The sequence below is a fragment of the Pelodiscus sinensis genome, chromosome 15 (assembly GCF_049634645.1).
Source record: "Pelodiscus sinensis isolate JC-2024 chromosome 15, ASM4963464v1, whole genome shotgun sequence".
NCBI classification, from domain to species: Eukaryota; Metazoa; Chordata; order Testudines; family Trionychidae; genus Pelodiscus; species Pelodiscus sinensis.
Window position 1 is genome coordinate 38,487,897 of NC_134725.1, and position 21,551 is coordinate 38,509,447.

Here is a 21,551-nt window from a genome sequence, read left to right on the forward strand (position 1 = left end):
TGAGGTGCTAATACACACTGAGCCCTTTTTTTCTGTCAGCTTCGGCCCCCTTTTACCTGGTCTTGCTGAACCAGGTTCTCCAGCCACCTCTAGCAAAACCCACAGGCAAGGCCACAGTCTGCTACAGATACAGACACAAGGGGCAAAATATAAACAAGGAGAGCTTTCAGCAGCACTGCCAAATAGAAGGATTTTAATTCTCTACAGTTGCACTGTACAAGTCAAATCAGACACTTAAAGAGTCAAGGAAACTTGTATTGGTCATTTCTAGTAATTTTTAGTCATATGGTTAAATATGTTTCAACTAACAGTTCCAATGAACAGTACAAGTTGTGACAATTACTTTTAGATATTCTGTTGTTGTAGTACTAGTAGATAGTTAAGTCTAATCTGGGGTAGGCAATAATTTTTGACCGGGGGCCACATTTTTAAGTAGCCCCTGGCTGCCCCAAAAGGGATGGGGCCTAAACTGGAAGGGGCGGGGTCAGGATGCTTCGGGGCTACCCCACCCACAGACCATGATTGGTCTGGGAGTAGGGTAGCCCCTTTACACTCCCCTCCCTTCACCCCACATTCCAAAGTCTCATGCCCCTGGCAGAGCGGGGAGAGGCTTTGCACGCTCCTCCACCCCCAGGCCAATCAGGGTCTGGGGGTAGGGGAGCGTGCAAAGCCTCCTCCCTTCTTGCGAGGAGTGCATGGCACTTTGAAGTGCTCCTCGCATGGCCAGGGCAGGGTGAAGGCAGCTTTGCACAGCTCCCCCACTCCCACGTCCTGATTGGCCTGTGGGTGGAGGAGCACGCAAAGCCTCCTCCTGCCCTACGAGAAGCATGTGGCACTTCAAAGTGCTCCTTGCAGTGTGGGAGGATGCTTTGCACACTGCCCCGCCCCTAAGCCAGTCAGGGCCTGAATTATAGTTTTATATAGGGGCAGTAAGATATTCTCCGTCTTATTTTCTATCCCTTTTTAAATAATTCCTAGCATCCCGTTTGCTTTTTTGACTGCCACTGCACACTGCGTGGACATTTTCAGAGAACTATCCACGGTAACTCCAAGATCTCTTTCTTGATTAGTTGTAACTAAATTAGCCCCCATCATAATGTATGTATAGTTGGGGTTATTTTTTCCAATGTGCATTATTTTACACTTATCCACATTACATTTCATTTGCCATTTTGTTGCCCAATCACTCAGTTTGGTGAGATCTTTTTGAAGGTCTTCACAGTCTGCTTAGGTCTTGACTATCTTGAACAGTTTAGTATCGTCTGCAAACTTTGACACCTCACTGTTTACCCCTTTCTCTAGATAGTTTATGAATAAGTTGAATAGGAGTGGTTCTAGGACTGATCCTTGGGGAACACCACTAGTTACACCTCTCCATTCTGAAAATTTAGCATTTATTCCTACCCTTTGTTTCCTGTCTTTTAACCAGTTCTCAGTCTATGGAAGGATCTTCCCTCTTATCCCATGACAACCTAATTTACACAAGAGCCTTTGGTAAGAGACCTTGTCAAAGGCTTTCTGGAAATTTAAGTACACTATATCTACTGGATCCCCTTGTCCACATATTTGTTGAGCCCTTCAAAGAACTCTAATAGATTAGTAAGACATGATTTCCCTTTACGGAACCCATGTTGACTTTTGCCCAACAAATTATGTTCTTCTGTGTGTCTGACAATTTTATTCTTTACTGTTGTTTCAACTAATTTGCTCGGTACTGTCATTAGACTTACTGGTCTGTAATTGCCAGGGTCACCTCTTGAGCCCTTTTTAAATATTGGCGTTATGTTAGCTATCTTCCAGTCATTGGGAACAGAAGCTGATTTAAAGGATAGGTTACAAACCACGGTTAACAGCTCGGCAATTTCACATTTGAGTTCTTTCAGAACCCTTGGGTGAATGCCATCCGGTCCAGTGATTTGTTACTCTTAAATTTTTCAATTTGTTCCAAAGCCGCCTCTAATGACACTTCAATCCGGGACAGTTCCTCAGATTCATCATCCACAAAGGACAGTACAGGTTTGGGAATCTCCTTAACATCCTCAGCCATGAAGACTGAAGCAAAGAAATAATTTAATTTCTCTGCAATGGTTTTATCGTCCTTGATTGCTCCTTTTGTATCTCGATTGTCCAGGGTCCCCACTGGTTTTTTAGCAGGCTTCCTGCTTCTAATGTACTTAAAAAACATTTTGCTGTTACTTTTTGAGTTTTTGGCTAGCTGTTCCTCAAAATCTTTTTTGGCTTTTCTTATTACTTGTTTATAGTTAATTTGGCAGTGTTTATGTTCTTTTCTATTTACCTCACTAGGATTGGACTCCCACCTTTTAAAAGATGTCTTTTTATTTCCTACTACTTCTTTTACATGGTTGTTAAGGCATGATGGCTCTTTCTTAGGTGTCTTACTATGTTTTTTAATTTGGGGTATACATTTAAGTTGGGCCTCTATTATGACGTCTTTGAAAAGTTTCCATGCAGCATGCAGGGATTTTACTCTAATCAATGTACCTTTTAATTTCTGTTTTGCATAATTTCCCTTTTTGAAATTAAATGCCAGAGTGTTGTACTGCTGAGGTGTTCTTTACACCACAGGAATGTTAAATGTTGTTATATTCTGGTCGCTATTCCTAAGCAGTCCTGTAATAGATCCTGCAGTCCACTCAGGACTAAATCAAGAATTGCCTCTCCCCTTGTGGGTTCCTGCACCAGCTGCTCCAAGAAGCAATCTTTTAAGCCATCGAGAAATTTTATCTCTGCATCTCGTCCTGAAGTGACATGTATTCAGTCAATATGGGGATAATTGAAATCCCCATTATTATTGAGTTTTTTATTTTGATAGCCTCTCTAATCTCCTTTAGCATTTCATCATCACTATCACTGTCCTGATCAGATAGTCGATAATATATCCCTACTGCTATATTCTTATTAGAGTATGGAATTACTATCCATAGGGATTCTATGGAACATGTTGATTCATTTAAGATTTTTACTTCATTTGATTCTACATTATCTTTCACATATAGTGCCACTCCGCCACCTGCATGACCTATTCTGTCCTTCCGATATATTTTATATCCTGGTATGATTGTGTCCCACTTATTGTCCTCATTCCACCAGGTTTCTGTGATGCCTATTATGTCAGTCTCCTCCTTTCCTCCTTTAATACGAGGTACTCTAGTTCACCCATCTTATTTTTTAGATTTCTAGCATTTGTGTAGAAGTGCTTTAAAAAATTGCCACTGTTTATCTGTCTGCCTTTCCTTGATGAATTAGATTCTTGTATATGTGATTGTTTCTTGTCTGATCTGGCCCATAGTTTATCATCTCCCCTCCTCTCTTTCTGACTAAAACCTAGAGAATCTCCATCAATGGACTGTCCTCTAAGAGAAGTCTCTGTCCGATCCACGTGCTCTTCCGCACCAATCAGCTTTCCCCCATCTCTTAGTTTAAAAACTGTTCTATGACCTTTTTAATGTTTAATGCCAGCAGTCTGGATCCACCTTGGTTTAGGTGGAGCCCATCCTTCCTGTATAGGCTCCCTCTCTCCCAAAAGTGTCCCCAGTTCCTAATAAATATAAACCCCTCCTCCCTATACCATCGTCTCATCCACGCATTGAGACTCCGATGTTCTTTCTGCCTACTTGGCACTGTGCGCGGAACAGGAAGCATTTCTGAGAATGCCACCATAGAAGTCTTGGATTTCAGTCTTTTTTCTAGAAGCCTAAATTTGGCCTCCAGGACATCTCTGCTACCCTTCCCTACGTCATTGATATGTATATGTACCATGACCACCGGCTCCTCTCCAGCACTACATGTAAGTCTATCCAGTGTACCAAGAAGTTATCTCCAACATTCTCCAAAAACTTCCTGGATTGTCTGTGTACTGCTGTATTGGTCTCCCAACAGATGTCAGGGTGGTTCAAGTCCCCCAGGAGAAACAGGGCCTGTGATCTGGAAGCTTCTCTTAAAATCTGAAAACAATTGGTATCATCCAGACGTCCCACTGAGAAACTGGACTCTATGAGCAAAAGTTCATTAAAGATTAGTCTTTCCCCAACATTTTATAATCCAGAATTCAGACATAAAACTCAGTATGTTGAAAACATGAGATGCATGGTTTAGAGATATGAAATTTTATACTTTGCTTTCCCTCGCAGGAGGGATGTGAACTAATCAATTAGTCAACTATCAGAGTAGCAAATGCTTATTGGATAGTCAACAGGGTAGTCGACTAGAAAAAGGCAGGAGGGGAAAAGGAAGGAGTGCTTCAAAGTGGCAGAACTGCATGGAGCCTGGGGCCAGATCCTGGACTCCATGTGGCGCTGCTGCTTTGAAACTCCATGTGGAGCCTGATGCCGAGCTCTCTACAGCATTTCAAAGTGGCAGCACTGCATGGAGCCTGAGCTGACCATGGGCTCCATGCTGCGCTGCCACTTTGGAATGCCACAGGTTTCACGGGGCCAGCAGGGGACTGCTTGAGTCCTCTTGCAGGCCCTGTGCTCCCCACAGCGCTTTCGCCTTTGAAGAAGGCATCTTTATGGAGTAATTGAATAGTCAATGCAAATTGCATCGATTATTCAGTTAGCCAGATAATAGAAATTTTACGTCCCTACCTTGCAGATGCTTATATTATTTACTTTTTAATCCATGTTAAATGCTTACATCTATAAACTCTTATCCATAACTATGGAGATTCTAACCACTCTAATCCACTGCCACATTCTCCATGACCGGAGTGGGGATGGGGTAGAGGTGTAGGCATTTGGATTGTGTGTGACCTGGGACAGGAGATTGGGTGCAAGGTGTGAGAGGGGGTTGTGACCTGAAGATAGGGATATATGGAGGCTGGAACAGGGTTGTAGAAGGTCTGGGTTACATGGAGTAGGGTGCCGGGGGTCAGAAGGTTGGGGGAGGGAGAAAGTGGGGTGCCAAAGGTAGGCTGTGGCTGGAGACCTTACCTGGGTCCTAGCCTGCAGCCCGGCAGGTTCCTTAGCCAGAGTCCTTGCTTTCCAGCCCCTTTATACGCTCAGGGAAGATGCAGGGGCTGTGTTTACTGTTCTGAACTGAATGCTGTAAACCAGGGGTTGAGAGGGGAGGGCACTTCACATGCGATCTGTCCTGCAAACAGGCAGCTGCTATTGGCTGGGAAATGACCAATTGGAGCTACTGGGGGTGGGAGCAGTGTGAAAAGCCTCTGCCCTGGTCCTTGGGCTCTCAGCATTCAGAAACACACACTTGACTTTGTAGCTGACTTTACTGAATGCTGAGTGGGGGCGGGGCAGGCAGGGCACCAGCTCAGACTCTCGTGGACCAGATCTGGCAGCTTGGCAGGCCAGATCCGGCCCACAGATCATATTTTGCCTAGCCCTGATCTAGATCATCCCTAACAGATGTCTGTCTAACCTGCTTTTAAATATCTCCAGTGGTAGAGATTCCACAACCTCCCTAGACAATTTATTCCAGTGTTTAACCACCCTGACAGGTAGGAAGTTTTTCCAACCTAAACCTCCCTTGCTGCAATTTAAGCCCATTCCTGTCCCATCATTAGATTTGAGGGAGAACAATTTTTCTCCCTCCTCCTTGTAATACCCTTTTAGATACTGGAAAACTCCTGGCATGATTATTTAGGCTGCCATGGCAGTACTTGATGGTTCCACATGAATACAAAGCTTAGGTTTTTTTTAAGTAAGTTAATATCAGCTATCCTTGACTGGCATTGATTCCATGGTAGGCTGATTTCTTGTAAGCAGAAGTGGATCACAGCAGTATCAGCATCTTACAGCAAAGACGGATTTGGAAGAGGAGAGACCCTATCCTTACAGATGCATTCACCAAGCGTCATTCCTGGGGGAATTTTGCCCCCAAAAATAATTTTTCACACAATATTTTCTAAAGTTTTATTTATTGAAATAACACAATATAATCATTCCTGTTTCAGTTATTTCAAAATACTTTTTAGCAGTTATGTTTGTAATAATATAGACAACAAAAACATTCAGAAAATATTTTTGAAAAATCGATTCCTCACTAGGCATATTAAAAGTATGGACGAGGCTTTTCGAGGGTTGGGCAGGGGCTGTTAGGGAGTTTTCGGTGTTCAGACCCTGGCTATCCCCTAGCTTCTCCCCTTCAATCAGGCTCCTGTGGTTCCTTCACTTCCACTCTGACACCCATTGCCCCCATCTCCATTTAGCCCTGCATCTACTCTCCACATCCCCATGTGTCTCTGTGCACACACTCAGCCATTGTCTATCCTTGTGTGGCTTTGCACCTCCCTCCCTCATGTGATCCTGCATGTCCCTCCTCCTATGGCCCTGTGCCTCCCATTCTACTCCTTCCCTAGTCTGTCTTCTCCCACTATCTTTTATGAACCCCTCTCTGACCGTCCAGCACCTCACTATGCCTGCCTGCCAATAGTCCATCTTCCTCACTTGACCTGCTAGGTGCTGTGAAGAAGGCTCTGCAGACTCTTTGTTTTCCATAGCCGGTTGGGAGCAGCTGCTGTATTCTATTGCCACAGCACCCTTAGGTGGGCAAAAGACAAAATCTCAGCAACTTTTCAGTAGAAACTTTTTTCTCTGAAAAAAATTAAAAATAAGCATGGCTGATAAGTTATGCATGCTGGGGTGCAGAATTCCCCTAGGAGTAACTTAAGTATGTATCATGTGTAAGGGCAGCATGGAAGAACACACAAACAATTGTGGGAGAAGATGAGGAGTGAGATTGGTCATGGCAGCAGTGACCTGGCCTCTGGGTCTGGCCCGGCGCCACGTGGCTATGGCAGCAGTGTCTCTGGGGCTGGCCTGGGGTCATGTGGCCATGGCAGTTGCACCTCTGGCATCTGGAGCCGGCCCTGGACCGCGTGGCCGGGCAGTGGCATCTCTGGCATCTGGGGCCAACCTGTGGCCATGGTAGTGACACCTCCAGGGCTGGCCTTGGGCTGCGGTAGCAGTGCCTCTGGCCTTTGGGGCCAGTTCCAGACCATGTGGCCACGGCCGTGGTGCCTTTGGCCTCTGGTGCTAGCCCTGGACTGCGTGGCTGTTATGGCAGCAGAGCCTCTCTCCAGGGGGTCGGGACAGCGTGGCTGCAGCTGTTGCTACAAGGGGGCATGAAGCCAGGTAAGGTTCCCCCTCATGACCAGCCCCCTCCAAACCCCTTACTTCCCCTCCCCCCGCAAGACCCAGCACCCCTAGCTTGCTCTGACACCTTCCCTTGTTCTTGCACCCTCTCTCCTGGCCACACACTGTAACCTCCCTTGTTCCTGCTCTCTCCATCTGGCCAGACACCCTACTCCCAGCCTGCTTCTGCACCCCAGCTCTCTCACAGATCTTGCACCCCATCCCTATTCTATTTGCTGGCAGCCCTGTCTTGTGCACTATACCTCTCGTTTTTGTCCCTACCCCAGAGCCTAAGGAAGTCCATAAAATCCACTAACTCCAGAACCCAGAAAAGTAAATGTGGTCTTTGGGAAGCCCTGAACCCCCTTCCTTTCCCCTCACCCTGAGGCTGGGGCACCAGAGGAGTGAGGTGTCTCAGCTGGGGACACAATCAGTGAGCATTTGGGGGGTTTTGGAGGAGTTTTTTGCTTCTCACTGGTGTGGTCCCCAACTGATTTTTCTGTGACTCAGTGACCCCTGACTCCAAAAGGGTTCCCCACCTCTGCCATAAATAAGGAAAACATTGAAACCTTTTGTGTTGGACATAATATTTTACTTTATTTAAAATGAAATGATAAACTAACATGAGAAAGTTAAAACAGTTAATCTGTTTCATAATTTAAATTAAACCGTTCTCACTAGCTGCAGCTGGCTCAGAAAATAAGGTCACCGTATTCAGCAGGGTAATTCTCAGCCCCTCCCCTTCTGCCCAAGGCCCCGCCCCTTCTGGGTCAGCCTGTGGCCACTTCAGAAATTTGTGAAGTGCCCCCCCCCCTCCAAAATTATTTCCCACCCCTGGGCTAGCCCAATAGATTCTTGTTGAGTTAGAATATATATTTTTAGGAAGATACCCAGACTAGGATTTAAAGACTGTACTTAAAGGAGTACACATTCCTCTCACATTCCTTTGTACAGAGGTAACTGACTGGTCCTGGGTAAGGTATTTTGCCAGACCAGAGGAAGTAATTTCTGACTCTTGTGCCACTGGTTTCCTAAGCCCTAGCTCAGCCACCCAGCTTGCTCTCCTCTGCTGCCAGCCCCCACCGCATGCTGAGCTCCCAACCCCACCAGGCAGACCTGTTGCTGGCCTCCCGGCCGCCAGCCCTCTACCAGGACTCTCTGGGCTAGAAACATCCATGTTCTGGCTGTACCACAGATGTTGCCAGAGCAGAGAGTCCTGATTTAGCAAGGTTCAACCTTTAATTTATTCAAATTATTGATCAATCTTAGCGTTGAAAAACTGCATCTCTTTTTCTGGTTAGAACCTCTCCAACTTCCACATCCAACCTTTATTTCTCATTATACCTTTGTTAAATTTATAAATGTATTTATATTTGTCCTCCAGTATCAGATATCTTCTTCCTGAGTAGGTAATTATTGAGCCTAATCTAGTCACCTTTTTATCTTTTAATTGATAAACTATATAGATTGAGCTGTGATATGTTTTAGTCTCTGACATGTTTTCCAGACCACAAACCATTCTTGTAGCCTATTTTGGAATCTTTTCCCGTTATTAAAGTGTAGAAATCAGGACTGGACAGAGTCTTCCAGGACTAGTATTTGCAATGTCATATACGTAGATAAAATTGTCCCCTTTTCTCTTGTTTCGTGGTTTCCTTTTAATGTCTTATGTATTGTTAGCCGTTTTAGCCACAAGTTTCACATGGAGCTCCTCTTCTATTACTCTTAAGCCTTTTTCAGGGTTACAACTTTCCAAAATATAGTTCAACAGAAATTATAATCTGTGGTTTTTGTTTCTAGATGCATAGCCTTGCAAAGGATCTGAGGGGATAATTGGTTTTAGAGGTCAAATAATTTATTAATTGTACCAATGGGGACAAAAAAAGAATGTGAAGGGGGAGTGGGAGGTAAGAACTACAGGAATATCCATTTGCAATGTGACATTAGCCCCTTCATTGATTATATGTCCCTAAACCTTTATGGGATATGTTTTTAAATTATTTGCTTAAATGTTTTTATGGAGGAAAATAAGTTGGTTAATTTGCTCCAGTCTTCCCTGGCCAGCTCTACATGCTATGGGATTCTTGTTTGACTGCTACTTACTTCATCTTAAATTCAATAGAAACTCATACAATGAGTTTAAGAGAACACACAGATGATGTTGCCAGCTAGAAAGCTGTTATGCCAGTATTTAATTAAGTAGCCAATCTTTTGTACCAGGCACAAGTTACTTCCTGTGTAATACCAGCTTCATGGGGAAGTACAGCATGTGTCTAAATGGAATGAATAACCACCTTTAATTTTTTTTTTCATTAAAACATCCTGTTTGCTACACAACAAGTAGATAAAGTTGGCATTAGAAATACAGGCAGTCCCCGAGTTACACGGATCCGACTTATGTTGGATCCGCAGTTACGAACGGGGATTTTCTCGCCCTGGAGGACTGGAGCGGCGGGATGCCTGGTCCCGCCGCCCGCCTCCTCCGTGGCAAGAAAAGCTGCTCCCCGTCTCCCTGGTCTGCTGGGGGAGCCAGCAGACCAGGGAGACGAGGAGCAAAGCGGCGGAGGACCCGGGGCCGGACCCGCGGCGCTTCCAGCTAATCAGCTGGAAGCGCCGCGGTCCGGCCCCAGGTCTTCCGCCGCTTTGCTCCTCGTCTCCCTGGTCTGCTGGGGGGGATGCAGCTAGTGCCCCCCCCCCCCCCAGCAGACTAGGGAGACGTGGAGCAAAGCCCGGGGCCTGTGGTAGAGCAGGTGGGGCGCTGCCAGTTGGTCCTGCAGCACCGCTCCTTGGCGCTACTGGACCAACCCGGCAGCACCCGAGCTGCTCTGCCCCAGGCGTCCCCAAGTCAGCCGCTGCTGAAACTGACCAGCAGCTGACTACAGAAATTCCGAGGCAGAGCTGCTCTGCCCTGGGCTTCCTGGAATCAGCTGCTGATCAGTTTCAGCAGCAGCTGACTTGGGGACGCCTGGGGTTCTTAAGTTGAATCTGTATGTAAGTCGGAACTGGCGTCCAGATTCAGCCGCTGTTGAAACTGATCAGTTTCAGCAGCGGCTGAATCTGGATGCCAGTTCCGACTTACATACAGATTCAACTTAAGAACAAACCTACAGTCCCTATCTTGTACGTAACCCAGGGACTGCCTGTAGACACTTTCCAGTTTTCAAATGATTAGTTCTATTGGAATCTGTTTTGATATGCTTGATTATTAAAATGGTATTTCAATGTATTTGTGCATTATATTTTACTGTTGATAATGCACACTTGTAAAAATTTTTTCATTCCTGCTCTGATTTTGTAATTGACTTATGCAGCAGGTGTATTTTCTAAGAGTAAGAGATTTTCAATTAGGCAATAACAACAATTTCCTTAATGCATTTGGAACAAATTCTATACACTTATGGTTCAACACATCTAAAGAAAAGCAGTACTGATCTTTCTGGATCTTTGCTGTAGAAGGTAGAAGATAATGTTGGTAAACAAGAGGCTCTGAGTACGGTAGAATATAGAGCCTTTCGGATCTTGTTTATTGAATTGGATATGGTTTTTTCTGTCTGTTGTGCAGTTTGTTTAGCAGCTGGACATACATAACAGTTTCTATTAATACACTTGTTCACAGTTACTTGTAATTTTCTGTTTTAACTTTTTGAGATGAAATTTCTCTGGCTTTTTATGGACAGTTTGAGAAAAAAACAGGTTAGTTGTTTTGGAATTTGATTGTAGTATAACTTACGCTTTCCACATTAATAATTTTTTTTTACATTTTCAGTTTGATTTTAAAGCTTAAGCTGATTTCCATACCAACTCTTGTCAGTTCACAATTAATGCATGTAGTTCCAAAGAGAAATACATATTTTTTTCAGTTGCAGAAAATTTGCTGGTTGTTTAGCAATGTATATGAACCTTTTCTTCCATTTTTGTGTTCTCTTTCTTTTTGTTCTTACTAGGAATGGTTCACTTGTGTCCACCTCTACTCCTTGTGTTATCTTATGTTCAGCCTCCTCCATACTGGAGTGCTATACTATCCAGGTTAAAAATTTTACCTTCTGTTTCAGTGGTTCTTCCCTCACATTCATGTCTGTGTTGGATCCTTTGGGAAGTTCCTGTATTAATGCCCTTCAGAGTGCTAGAGCTCAGACTGATTATTCTAGGTTATGGTAGCTTTTCAGAGCAAAGTAGGATGAATTCATCTTAAGACCTGTGTACAGGCAGTTCTTATAGCTGTGTGAATGAACTCTGTCTTCCTGTCAGCTATCTGCCATGAGGGGGAAATAAACTTGCTGTTCCCAGATCCTCTCCTCACCCCCTTCCCTTTCAGAATAGGAGCACAATTTGGTACAATACCTTAGGTATCTAAACATAACTTTTGAAGCCTCCTTCTGTAGAGCATTATTTAAGACACTGTTTAAAGTAACTATGAGATCTCTGTGCCCTGGGCATTTTGAACTAATTAAATAATCCTTTGAAGAAAGAGCAATGAAAGCAATAAGATTTGGTTGGTAATTTAAAAAATCCCTTAGTTTTTAGCTAAATAAACAAGGAGTGCATATATAATATGTACAGGGTATTAATAGTAATGGATCTTCTTTTTTTATGCTTATGGTGGCTTTAAAGTGATATGGTACTTATAAGCAGTCGCAGAAGCAGAAGAAATACTATATAGATTTTCCTCTTTTTGGGTTTTTTTGCTGTTAGATGTCAGCAGTATATGTCAAATAGTGCTAGACAGTGCACAACATATAGAAAATACAAAGGCCCCAAGCTTACAAAGATTTAGGCACTAGATTAACTTTAGGGCTACGTCTAGACTGGCCCCAAATTCTGGAAAAGGGATGCAAAACAGGTAAGTCAGCATAGGGAAATCCATGGGGGATTTAAATATCCCCCGCGGATTTAAATAAACATGTCCGCCGCTTTTTTTCCGGCTTGGGGAAAAGCCGGAAAAAAAGCGTCTAGACTGGTGCGATCCTCCGGAATAAAGCCCTTTTCCGGAGGATCTCTTATTCCTACTTTCAGGGAGGAATATGAGATCCTCCGGAAAAGGGCTTTATTCTGGAGGATCGCACCAGTCTAGACGCTTTTTTTCCGGCTTTTCCCCAAGCCGGAAAAAAAGCGGCGGACATGTTTATTTAAATCCGCGGGGGATATTTAAATCCCCCGTGGATTTCCCTATGCTGACTTACCTGCTTTGCATCGCTTTTCCGTTTTTAGGGGCCAGCGTAGACGTAGCCACTGAGGAAGAGGAAAACAGAGTAAATTGGAAGCCATTGGAGGTTTAATTCTACATTATGAAATCTCTCTCTCTCTGTCTGTCTGTCTGTCTGTCTGTCTCTCTCTCTTTATATATATAAACTTTTCCAGTGGGACGACAATGAGACGTCATCATGCATTCTCAGGAGCCCTGACCACATGACTGCTGGTGGTGGCCTCATCCCCCGTGGTGGCCCCATCCCATGCGCTCCCTGGACCAATGTTCGCCTGCCTCTGGGCCCTGCCCTCAGCCTGGCCCGCCCCCAGCGTGCCTCATCTATGTGCCTGCTGCCTGGGCTCAGATGCACTGTCCCAGGAGCTCTGACCCTACGTACCTCTTCAGCATCCGCCTGCCTCTGGGCAGCCTCTCAGCCTACCCAGCCTATGTGCTTGCTGTGAGGCTTGGCTCTGTGTGTCCTGGGCTCAAGTGCACTCTCCTGGCCTTCTGTGAGCTCCGTCCACTTCCCCAGCTCCCCAGAGCAGCCTCTCTGCGCTCCTGGCTCCCTGGGCTCACCACGGAGCACAGCTGCCCCAGTGGGCCTGCGCAGAAAGGCTGGGCTGAGGGCAAGCTGTGGCTCCTGCTGCAGTGGCCAGGGCTGTGCTGCCCATCCTGGTGGTGCTTCTGGCAGGGAGGGGCATGCAGCTCAATGAATTCGTGGGAGGGGACAGGGTGTGCATAGGGAGGGAGGAAGGGAGATAAGGGTGTATGTGGGGATGGGCAGTGTGGTAAGGGGGGGATGGTGAGGATGAAGGGATAGGCAGCGTGGTGGTGGGGAGGGGTTAGAGAAGAATGGAGGTGTAGGACTGGAGGACAGAGGTTGCCTACATCCAACTTTTTTCAGGCATGAAGCAGAATGATGATGTTTTGATGGATAAAGACTCAAGGAGGCAACACTGTGTACCATGTAATGGTCAGATCAGGAGCCAGTGCCACTCATTGCATGAGTCAACTCAACATCAGACAGATATCTTTTTGTTTTATAATGAAACAGTCAATTGTATGCCAGTGCTTAGACTGAGGGTGCATCCAAATTGCTTTGCATTTGTTTGCATGTTGGAAGAACGTGTTTTCAGTAGCAAACTCATGTTCAAAGAAGGTGGGTACCATTTGAGTTCTTACTTCCAATACCATCTTTGGGCATGTGGTGTAGTCCTGACTAGTTCTACCATTAAAATCTCTGTGGCTACGTCTACACTGGCCCCTTTTCCGGAAGGGGCATGTAAATTTCAGCAGTCGTCGTAGGGAAATCCGCGGGGGATTTAAATATCCCCCGCGGCATTTAAATAAAAATGTCCGCCGCTTTTTTCCGGCTTTTAAAAAAGCCGGAAAAGAGCATCTAGACTGGCCCCGATCCTCCGGAAAAAGTGCCCTTTTCCGGAGGCTCTTATTCTTACTACTTATTCTTAGTTCACTGAGGTTGGAGCAGGCTATTCATATTATTGCATGGGCTATCCTGAGGGGCATCCAAGACAAGCAGGAGTTGGCTTCACCATCAGGATGTCACTAGTTTCCCAGCTTGAATCCCAGTCACATACTATCAATCCTCACCTCATGACTGCAACGCTTAGGCTGAGGCAGGGACAGTGCCTCGTACTTGTTAGTGCCTATGCACCCACTTTGTCTGCTGCAGGCTTTGAAAAGGAGGCTTTCTTCGATAACCTGAATTCAGTTTTTAAAAGCCGGAAAAAAGCGGCGGACATTTTTATTTAAATGCCGCGGGGGATATTTAAATCCCCCGCGGATTTCCCTACGACGACTGCTGAAATTTACATGCCCCTTCCGGAAAAGGGGCCAGTGTAGACGTAGCCTGTGTGTATATATAGCTTGTATTTCAAAGGTACTGAAAATAGAACTGAATTCAGGTTATCGAAGAAAGCCTCCTTTTCAAAGCCTGCAGCAGACAAAGTGGGTGCATAGGCACTAACAAGTACGAGGCACTGTCCCTGCCTCAGCCTAAGCGTTGCAGTCATGAGGTGAGGATTGATAGTATGTGACTGGGATTCAAGCTGGGAAACTAGTGACATCCTGATGGTGAAGCCAACTCCTGCTTGTCTTGGATGCCCCTCAGGATAGCCCATGCAATAATATGAATAGCCTGCTCCAACCTCAGTGAACTGTCTGGTACCAGAGATGCATGTTTTGCTTAAGGCTGTGACACTGATGCTCTACTGTGCAAGTTTTCTACCCATGATTGCTTCCCTTTCTGGCAATCATTGCTGTCAAGAAGTGTGCATATATTCTAGGGCCGTGGTCACCAACAGGTCCTGTCCGCTCTGCCCCCATTTCCCTCCCACTCCCAAGAAGCACCACTACCTACCTCCAGTAAAAATGGAGGTAGTGTAGGCTTCCGGGGGATGGACAGAAGTCCTGCAGCTTAGCGCCACTTCTGGCGATTCCGGAAATAGCGCTAGCTGCTCTGCCGGGTGTACTGTGGGAGGGAGCATCGGCTCCCTGCACCGCACAGGAGGGATAGTGATAGAGATGTAGCCGTGTTAGTCTGGGGTAGCTGAAGCAAAATGCAGGACAATGTAGCACTTTAAAGACTAACAAGATGGTTTATTAGATGATGAGCTTTCGTGGGCCAGACCCACTTCCTCAGATCAAATAGTGGAAGAAAGTAGTCACAACCATATATATACCAAAGGATACAATTTAAAAAAATGAACAAATATGAAAAGGACAAATCACATTGCAGAACAGGAGGAGGATGCAGGGGGGGGGAGGAAGGAAGGTAAGTGTCTGTGAATTGATGATATTAGAGGTAGGGAGAGTGGGATGTTTGTGAGTTAATGGTATTAGAGGTGATAATTGGGGAAACTATCTTGGTAATGGGTGAGATAGTTCAAATGTTTGTTGAGTCCTTTTTGGAAAGTGTCGAATTTTAACATGAATGACAGTTCAGAGGATTCCCTTTCAAGTGCAGATGTAAAAGGTCTTTGTAGCAGAATGCCGGTGGTTAAGTCATTGAGAGAGTGTCCTTTCTGGTTAAAATGGCAAGAAACTGTTTTCTCTTTGTGATCTTGTCTGATATCTGTTTTGTGGGCATTAATCCTTTGGCGAAGTGTCTGAGATGTTTGTCCAATGTACATAGCAGACAGACACTTTCGGCACATGATAGCATAAATTATATTTCTGGATGCACAGGAATATGTGTTCTTGATCTTATAACTCACTTGGTTAGGTCCAATAATGGTATCAGCAGAATGAATATGTGGACAAAGCTGGCAACGGGGTTTATTGCAAGGGAAGGTACCAGGGTTGGTATTAGTGTGGAATGTCCTGTGGTGGTTGGTAAGAATCATCTTGAGGTTAGGTGGTTGTCTATAGGAGACTGAGGGGTGAGTCAGCCCCGGCGGAGGCGCGCGCGTGGGGTTTCCCTGTGCTGGGGGGGGTCGGCCCTGGGGCAGGTGCGCGCGGGGTTTTCCTGCGCCGGGAGGTCGGCCCTGGGGCAGGCGTGTGCGCGCGGGGCTTCCCTGCGCCCGGGGGGGTCGGCCCCGGGGCAGGCATGCGCTGGTTTCCCTTTGGGGGCAGGGGACTCCTGGGAGAAGGCAGATACAGGGGACTCTCTGCCTCTACTGGCAGCCATTCCCCAGCTCCCACCCAGCCACAGAACTCTGTCCCCACTCCCCTGTCCCCAGCTACAGAACTCTGTCCCCACTCCCGAAACGTTGTCCCCATTCTCCTGTCCCCAGCTACAGAACTCTGTTCCCACTCCCCGAACTCTGTCCCCACTCCTCTGTCCCCAACCACAGAACTCTGTCCCCACTCCTCTGTCCCCAACCACAGAACTCTGTCCCCACTCCCCTGTCCCCAGCCACAGAACTCTGTCCCAACTCCCCTGTCCCCACTCCCTGAACTCTGTCCCCACTTCCCTGTCCCCAGCTACAGAACTCTGTCCCCACTCCCCGAACTCTGTCCACAATCCCCTGTCCCCAGCGATAGAATTCTGTTCCCACTCCCCTGTTCCCTGCTACAGAACTCTGTCCCTATTCCTGTCCCCACTGGCACCCTGTCCCCTGCTGCAGAAACCTGTCCCCACTGGCACTCTGTCCCTGATGCAGAACCCTGTCCTCTGCCCTCCCAGCACCCTGTTCCCTCTCCCCTGCCCCCAGCCGCAGAACTCTGTCTCCACAAAATGTATAATTATAAATGCTTCATTTTAGATTTAAATAGCATGAATAAAAACAGACCATTTATTTCATAACTGTAAACATGTGATTTTAATTTTATACATCACATAATTTAAAAATAAACTGTTTATCAGAGTGTGTAAGTAAGGGCTGGGGATAGCAAATGATGGACAGGAGGAGACTAGGAATGGGCGGGGCTTCAAGGAAGGGGCGGGGCGGTAGATCTTCGCCTGTTCTGAGATTTAAAAAGTGATCTTGGGTGTAAAAAGGTTGGAAACTACTGTTCTAGTGTGCAAAGCATAGCTTCTGTTTAGCCACTGATTGTCTCTTGTCCCTGCAAAATTGGATAGCCAGTTGGTTGCAGTTAACCAACAGGAATCAACTGGAACAAGTTGTGCTTAGGGATTATTTTCTTTCCCCCTGTTCTTTTGAAGAAAGCAGAGCTGTGCCTAAATGGGGCTGTTTGTTACCTGAACAGGATATAGGAGTTGCTGTTGTCCAGTTCAGCAGACAGATGACCATCAGACATGAGCTGCTTATGTGCAGGTTTGAGGCTAGAGGTTTTCAATGGTATCCTCCACCTGCATCCAACATAACTTACCCATTGCCGTAGGACTTTCATTAATAAGAGATAAATATTTAGCGTTAAGAGATATACCTTCACATATGAATGGATTTAAGTGAGGCTGGCTTGTGAGTTCCAGTCCCTATCTATCTTCTCATACTGACCATCATATAAAGGCACAGGAATTGCAACATATGCACTAGAGTGAAAGTGCACAGGTTTGAGAACAGACTTGATTTCTCTTAGACAGATGTGCCTAAAAAGGCTTAATGAGCTCTGTCTGCCCCAGTTTGAAATCAGTGTTTCCTTTCTTCTAGGTACTGTCAGGCCATGGCACATTATTCCGTATTGTTCGGTGCAATTCCACGAGATCAGTCACGAATGGCTACCCCAATCCTCCACCCTGAGGACATGCCTCAGTGCCATTGTACCCGAGCACAAGGATTGTGTTATTGATTAGTTACATTCTCTTTGATTTTTAAAACAAAAATATTCTGTAGTTCAATCCATTTTATTGAAAGTTGCTTCAGAAAGTAGAAACAATAAAGCCCTAGTCTGTGTACCTCTGCTCTAAAGAGTTGTGAATAGTGCTTATCCTGTTACAGGGTGACTTTGCACATCAAGAATTAAGGTGTGTAAAATGCCTTTTTTTCCATCCATTTGAACTAGCTTGCTTTTTCTGATCCCCTGCCTAAATTGTTTTCCATCTTGCATATAAAACATTTAGTGAGACTGTAAAATCTGATTTTTTGCTGTAGTCAAACCTGTAATTAGAAAACAGTTGCACAACCATAGAGTGTTTCATCCATGTATCTCAAAGTACTTTGCAAAGATTAATTAAATCTCAGATTACTACTGTGAGGTATATAAGTATTTGTGTATGCAACTGTAATGCATGATAGTAGTACTTGTATTGAGATTTACTTTCCTGCCTTGCTCTGCATGTACCAATGGAAAAAACTTCCACATCCCCTGGACATAATGATTCTATTCATTTATCTCAGTGGCATAACTGTTGTACTTAAAAGAAGTACTCGGGATCTTTTTCAGAGGGATAAGGCAACATGCCACATTTATCGATCACACATAGAATAATCAATACTTATCATATGCATATGATACATCACACTCATGCACTCTCACACACACACAAGCACACTCCATCTTGTTGTTACCAAAAGTTGCTCCCCCTAACTGCGCACTGGCCAGGTGGTTAGATGGGGGAGGGAGTGGAGCCGGGCTTCTGCCGATCCGGATCGATGCTCCTATGTTGACAAGACGAAAACCCGGGGTCCCTCTGCAAGATGCCTCCTATTTATCCTCTCATGCAGCCAATTAGTCATCACCTCGCCTTTCTTAATGCTGCTTCAGAGAGAGTTCTTCCAAGGGAAGGCACTTGCTGCTTGACTCCCAAGGTGTCTGTATGTCCAGTCTTCTTAACGAGCTCACTTTGCAAGTATTGTCTTGGGTCTGGCTCCCAGACCTTCTCCACCCTTGCAACTGCTGCTGGAGGTGCTCCCCTTTCATTCTCCATTCACACCTAATTCATTTCAACAGGGCAATCAAGGAAAAGGGAGAGCTCAAAAGACATTTTTTTCTTACAAGATCTGTATATCTTAATACAAAGTTATAGGAGAAATGTTACAGAGATTCTATTGTTACAGAGATTCTACAAGAACACTTAACAAAGATATACAGGCAGTCCCTGGTTACGTACAAGATAGGGACTGTAGGTTTGTTCTTAAGTTGAATTTGTATGTAAGTCGGAACTGGTACATATTGTAGGGGAAACTCTAGCCAAACATTTCTCCAGAGCTCAGTTTTATTCTCCCACACCTCTCTTCCCTCAGTCCTTTATTCTCAAGCTGAGGTGTCTGCTGAGAAAAGCCGCTCCACGTATCCCTGGTCTGTTGGGGGGGGGGGGGGGAGAAGCTAGCTTCGCGTCTCCCTGGTCTGCTGGGGGGAAGCAGCTAGTGCGGGGTTGCCTCACCCCGTTTGTAAGCAGCGATCCGATGTAAGTCAGATCCATGTAACCCGGGGACTGCCTGTATCTAAAAGGACAAGATCTTAATACAAAGTATAATATCACAGGGATTTCTCTACATAACTTGTTAATAACAGGTACAACTCAAATCTCTGAGGTATGACATTTAATGTGTACCATTACAGATTACTGTTACGTTTATCACTTACTAATATTAGTCTTATAAATTACAACGGGAAGGATGTCACAGGTATCATTGTGAACAGGGATAGTTAGAGAGCTTTACCTTCTAGACAGTCACCAAATTTATTTCTCCTCCTAAATCAAGGAATACACAAGTGTTTATTATAAACGTACAAATATTTGATTATTTTTGATGGGTCTGTAAAGTAGGGATGTAACCTTTACCTGAGAGCAGCCCCCCTGGGTTGCCAGCTCCTAGCCAATGCAGCCACGCTGGAGCAGTCCCTGCCTGCGGGGGCCACTCCTGCTTGCCTTCATTTAACCAGTTAACCAGTTAAACTTAACATTTAACCGGTTAACTGAACAGGATTTTACATCCCTGCTATAAAGGATCATTGCACAATAAAACTCATAGAAGGTTCACAGAGGGTCTATTAAACACTGAAAACTCATCTGGGAGAAGAACCAAATTGTACACTTCTTAGAGTGCAATAACGGGCATTATCTCCAAATGCTATGTTTTTTTCCTCGCCATTCCACTCTCCTTTATTGTTCCTCACCCATATAAACACTATACAGTTATGCTGAGATTATTATTTGGTTATTAGGTCTAGTATAGTGTACCTTGGATAAAGAAAGGTATATCAGAAGCCACTGGTTGCTTCATAAGGTTCTTACAATGTTATATCACCAATAATAAGGAGAATGCTGGTTTCAGGAATTTGTAGAAAACAGCCTTCTGCTGTGAAATTGTTGAACATCTCCCTTAGAACAGCATGTAATTGGAAAAAATAAAGCAGTCCTGATGTAGCCTCTTTCTAAGAAACAGCTACAACCTCCTTAGAAAAGTCTGCATATTCCTGTTCTTACTTATGTCCTTATACTTTTTTTGTATTTACCCGCCAAAAAAAAGTATTGCTTTAATGTTTTTAAAACTGTAATTATGGTACATGGATCTAAATTAGAGTACTTCAAAGTATGCTTTTTTAATTGCATTATAGCAGTGTGATCTTTCAAAAACTATCTGACTTGTGTATATGCTTTAAATCAGTGTTTCTTAAACATTTTAAGACCGAGGAACACCAAACAATAATTTTTTTTTAATGAGGAATACCAAGTATTTTTTGTTGAGGGGGGAAAAAAGGGAGGTCAGGGGAAAGTTGCCCCTTTAAGGGTGGCCATTTTGAACTCTGTTGGGCACACCTCCAACTGCCTCGTAGCACACCAGTGTGCCACAAAACACAGTTTAAGAAACACTGCTTTAAATGTTTTAAAAATTACATAGTTAAATGCAGTTAAATAGAATATATATTTCTAAATCAGAAGCATGCCAATCTGTGCCTGTTTTACTATGGAAAGAAATACATTCTAAACAAAATGAGTTAAATGAGTTATTTTGAGAAATGATGCATATCTCAATTCCCAGTTGTCAATAATTTCTTTTCACAGTCTCATAAATAAAGGTAAGATTGTGTTTGTCTGTCAGTTCAGTTCCTCTCAGGTGTGGCTGATCATTTTTTATTTGTATTTACTTTTAGCAAATCCAGTACTGGTGCTACTTCATTGTGTATTTGTCAACAACAAATAATGAAAGGAAATAAATTGGACTGAACCCATTTCTCCACATTAACATCAGTGCCTGGGATACAGGGAGAGAACTGACAAAACAACATCAATAGAATTATTTGAGTGCTGTCAATTAATGTGAAAATTTCACATCTGTTTGCTCTTAAAAATTATACCTATTCCTTTAGGTGACTCTTAGTAAAAGAGTTTAACCCATATTCTCTATAATAACTAAATAGATGAAATGAAATGCCTTGATTTGAATATATTTGTCTTTTTAAAGAGTAGGTTCTTTACATCTTTTTCAATCATACAATTTAGTTGTCATTATAAAATAAACCTTAACTCTCTTGTTAGAGGCTTTCTTGCATATATAGATCAGTCATTTTTATTTCACACCTTCAGAATTGAATTAATTTTTGGCATTTAGCCTTAGTTTTCCTTTTTGCGGGCATTTGAAATTCTGCATCTGGTGCGGGAGCAGAATACGGAAGGCAAGTGTTACAGTGAAGTTCAGAGAAAATTCCCTGTTTACACTAAACTTTGTCATTATCTTACATTTTTTAAAGACAGCCTATGGCACACAAACGGACAAATCCTGAAGATTTTATTCAGATTATGGTTTTCTTTGAAGCAAACTCTAAGGATATGTCCACATGGCAACATTATTTTGAAATAACTAACATTATTTCGAAACAGCTTAGTCCATGTCTACACAGCAGGCAGTTATTTCAAAATAATGTTGAAATACTGTCTAGCTCAG

At 44.3% G+C, this 21,551-nt stretch overlaps 1 protein-coding gene across 8 annotated transcripts in view; it reads left to right on the forward strand.

Annotated features, from left to right (window-relative positions):
* GRK3 (G protein-coupled receptor kinase 3) overlaps positions 1–21,551 on the forward strand; it is a 196,940-nt gene that overhangs the window by 41,866 nt on the left and 133,523 nt on the right. The gene's annotated exons all lie outside the window — the stretch shown is intronic.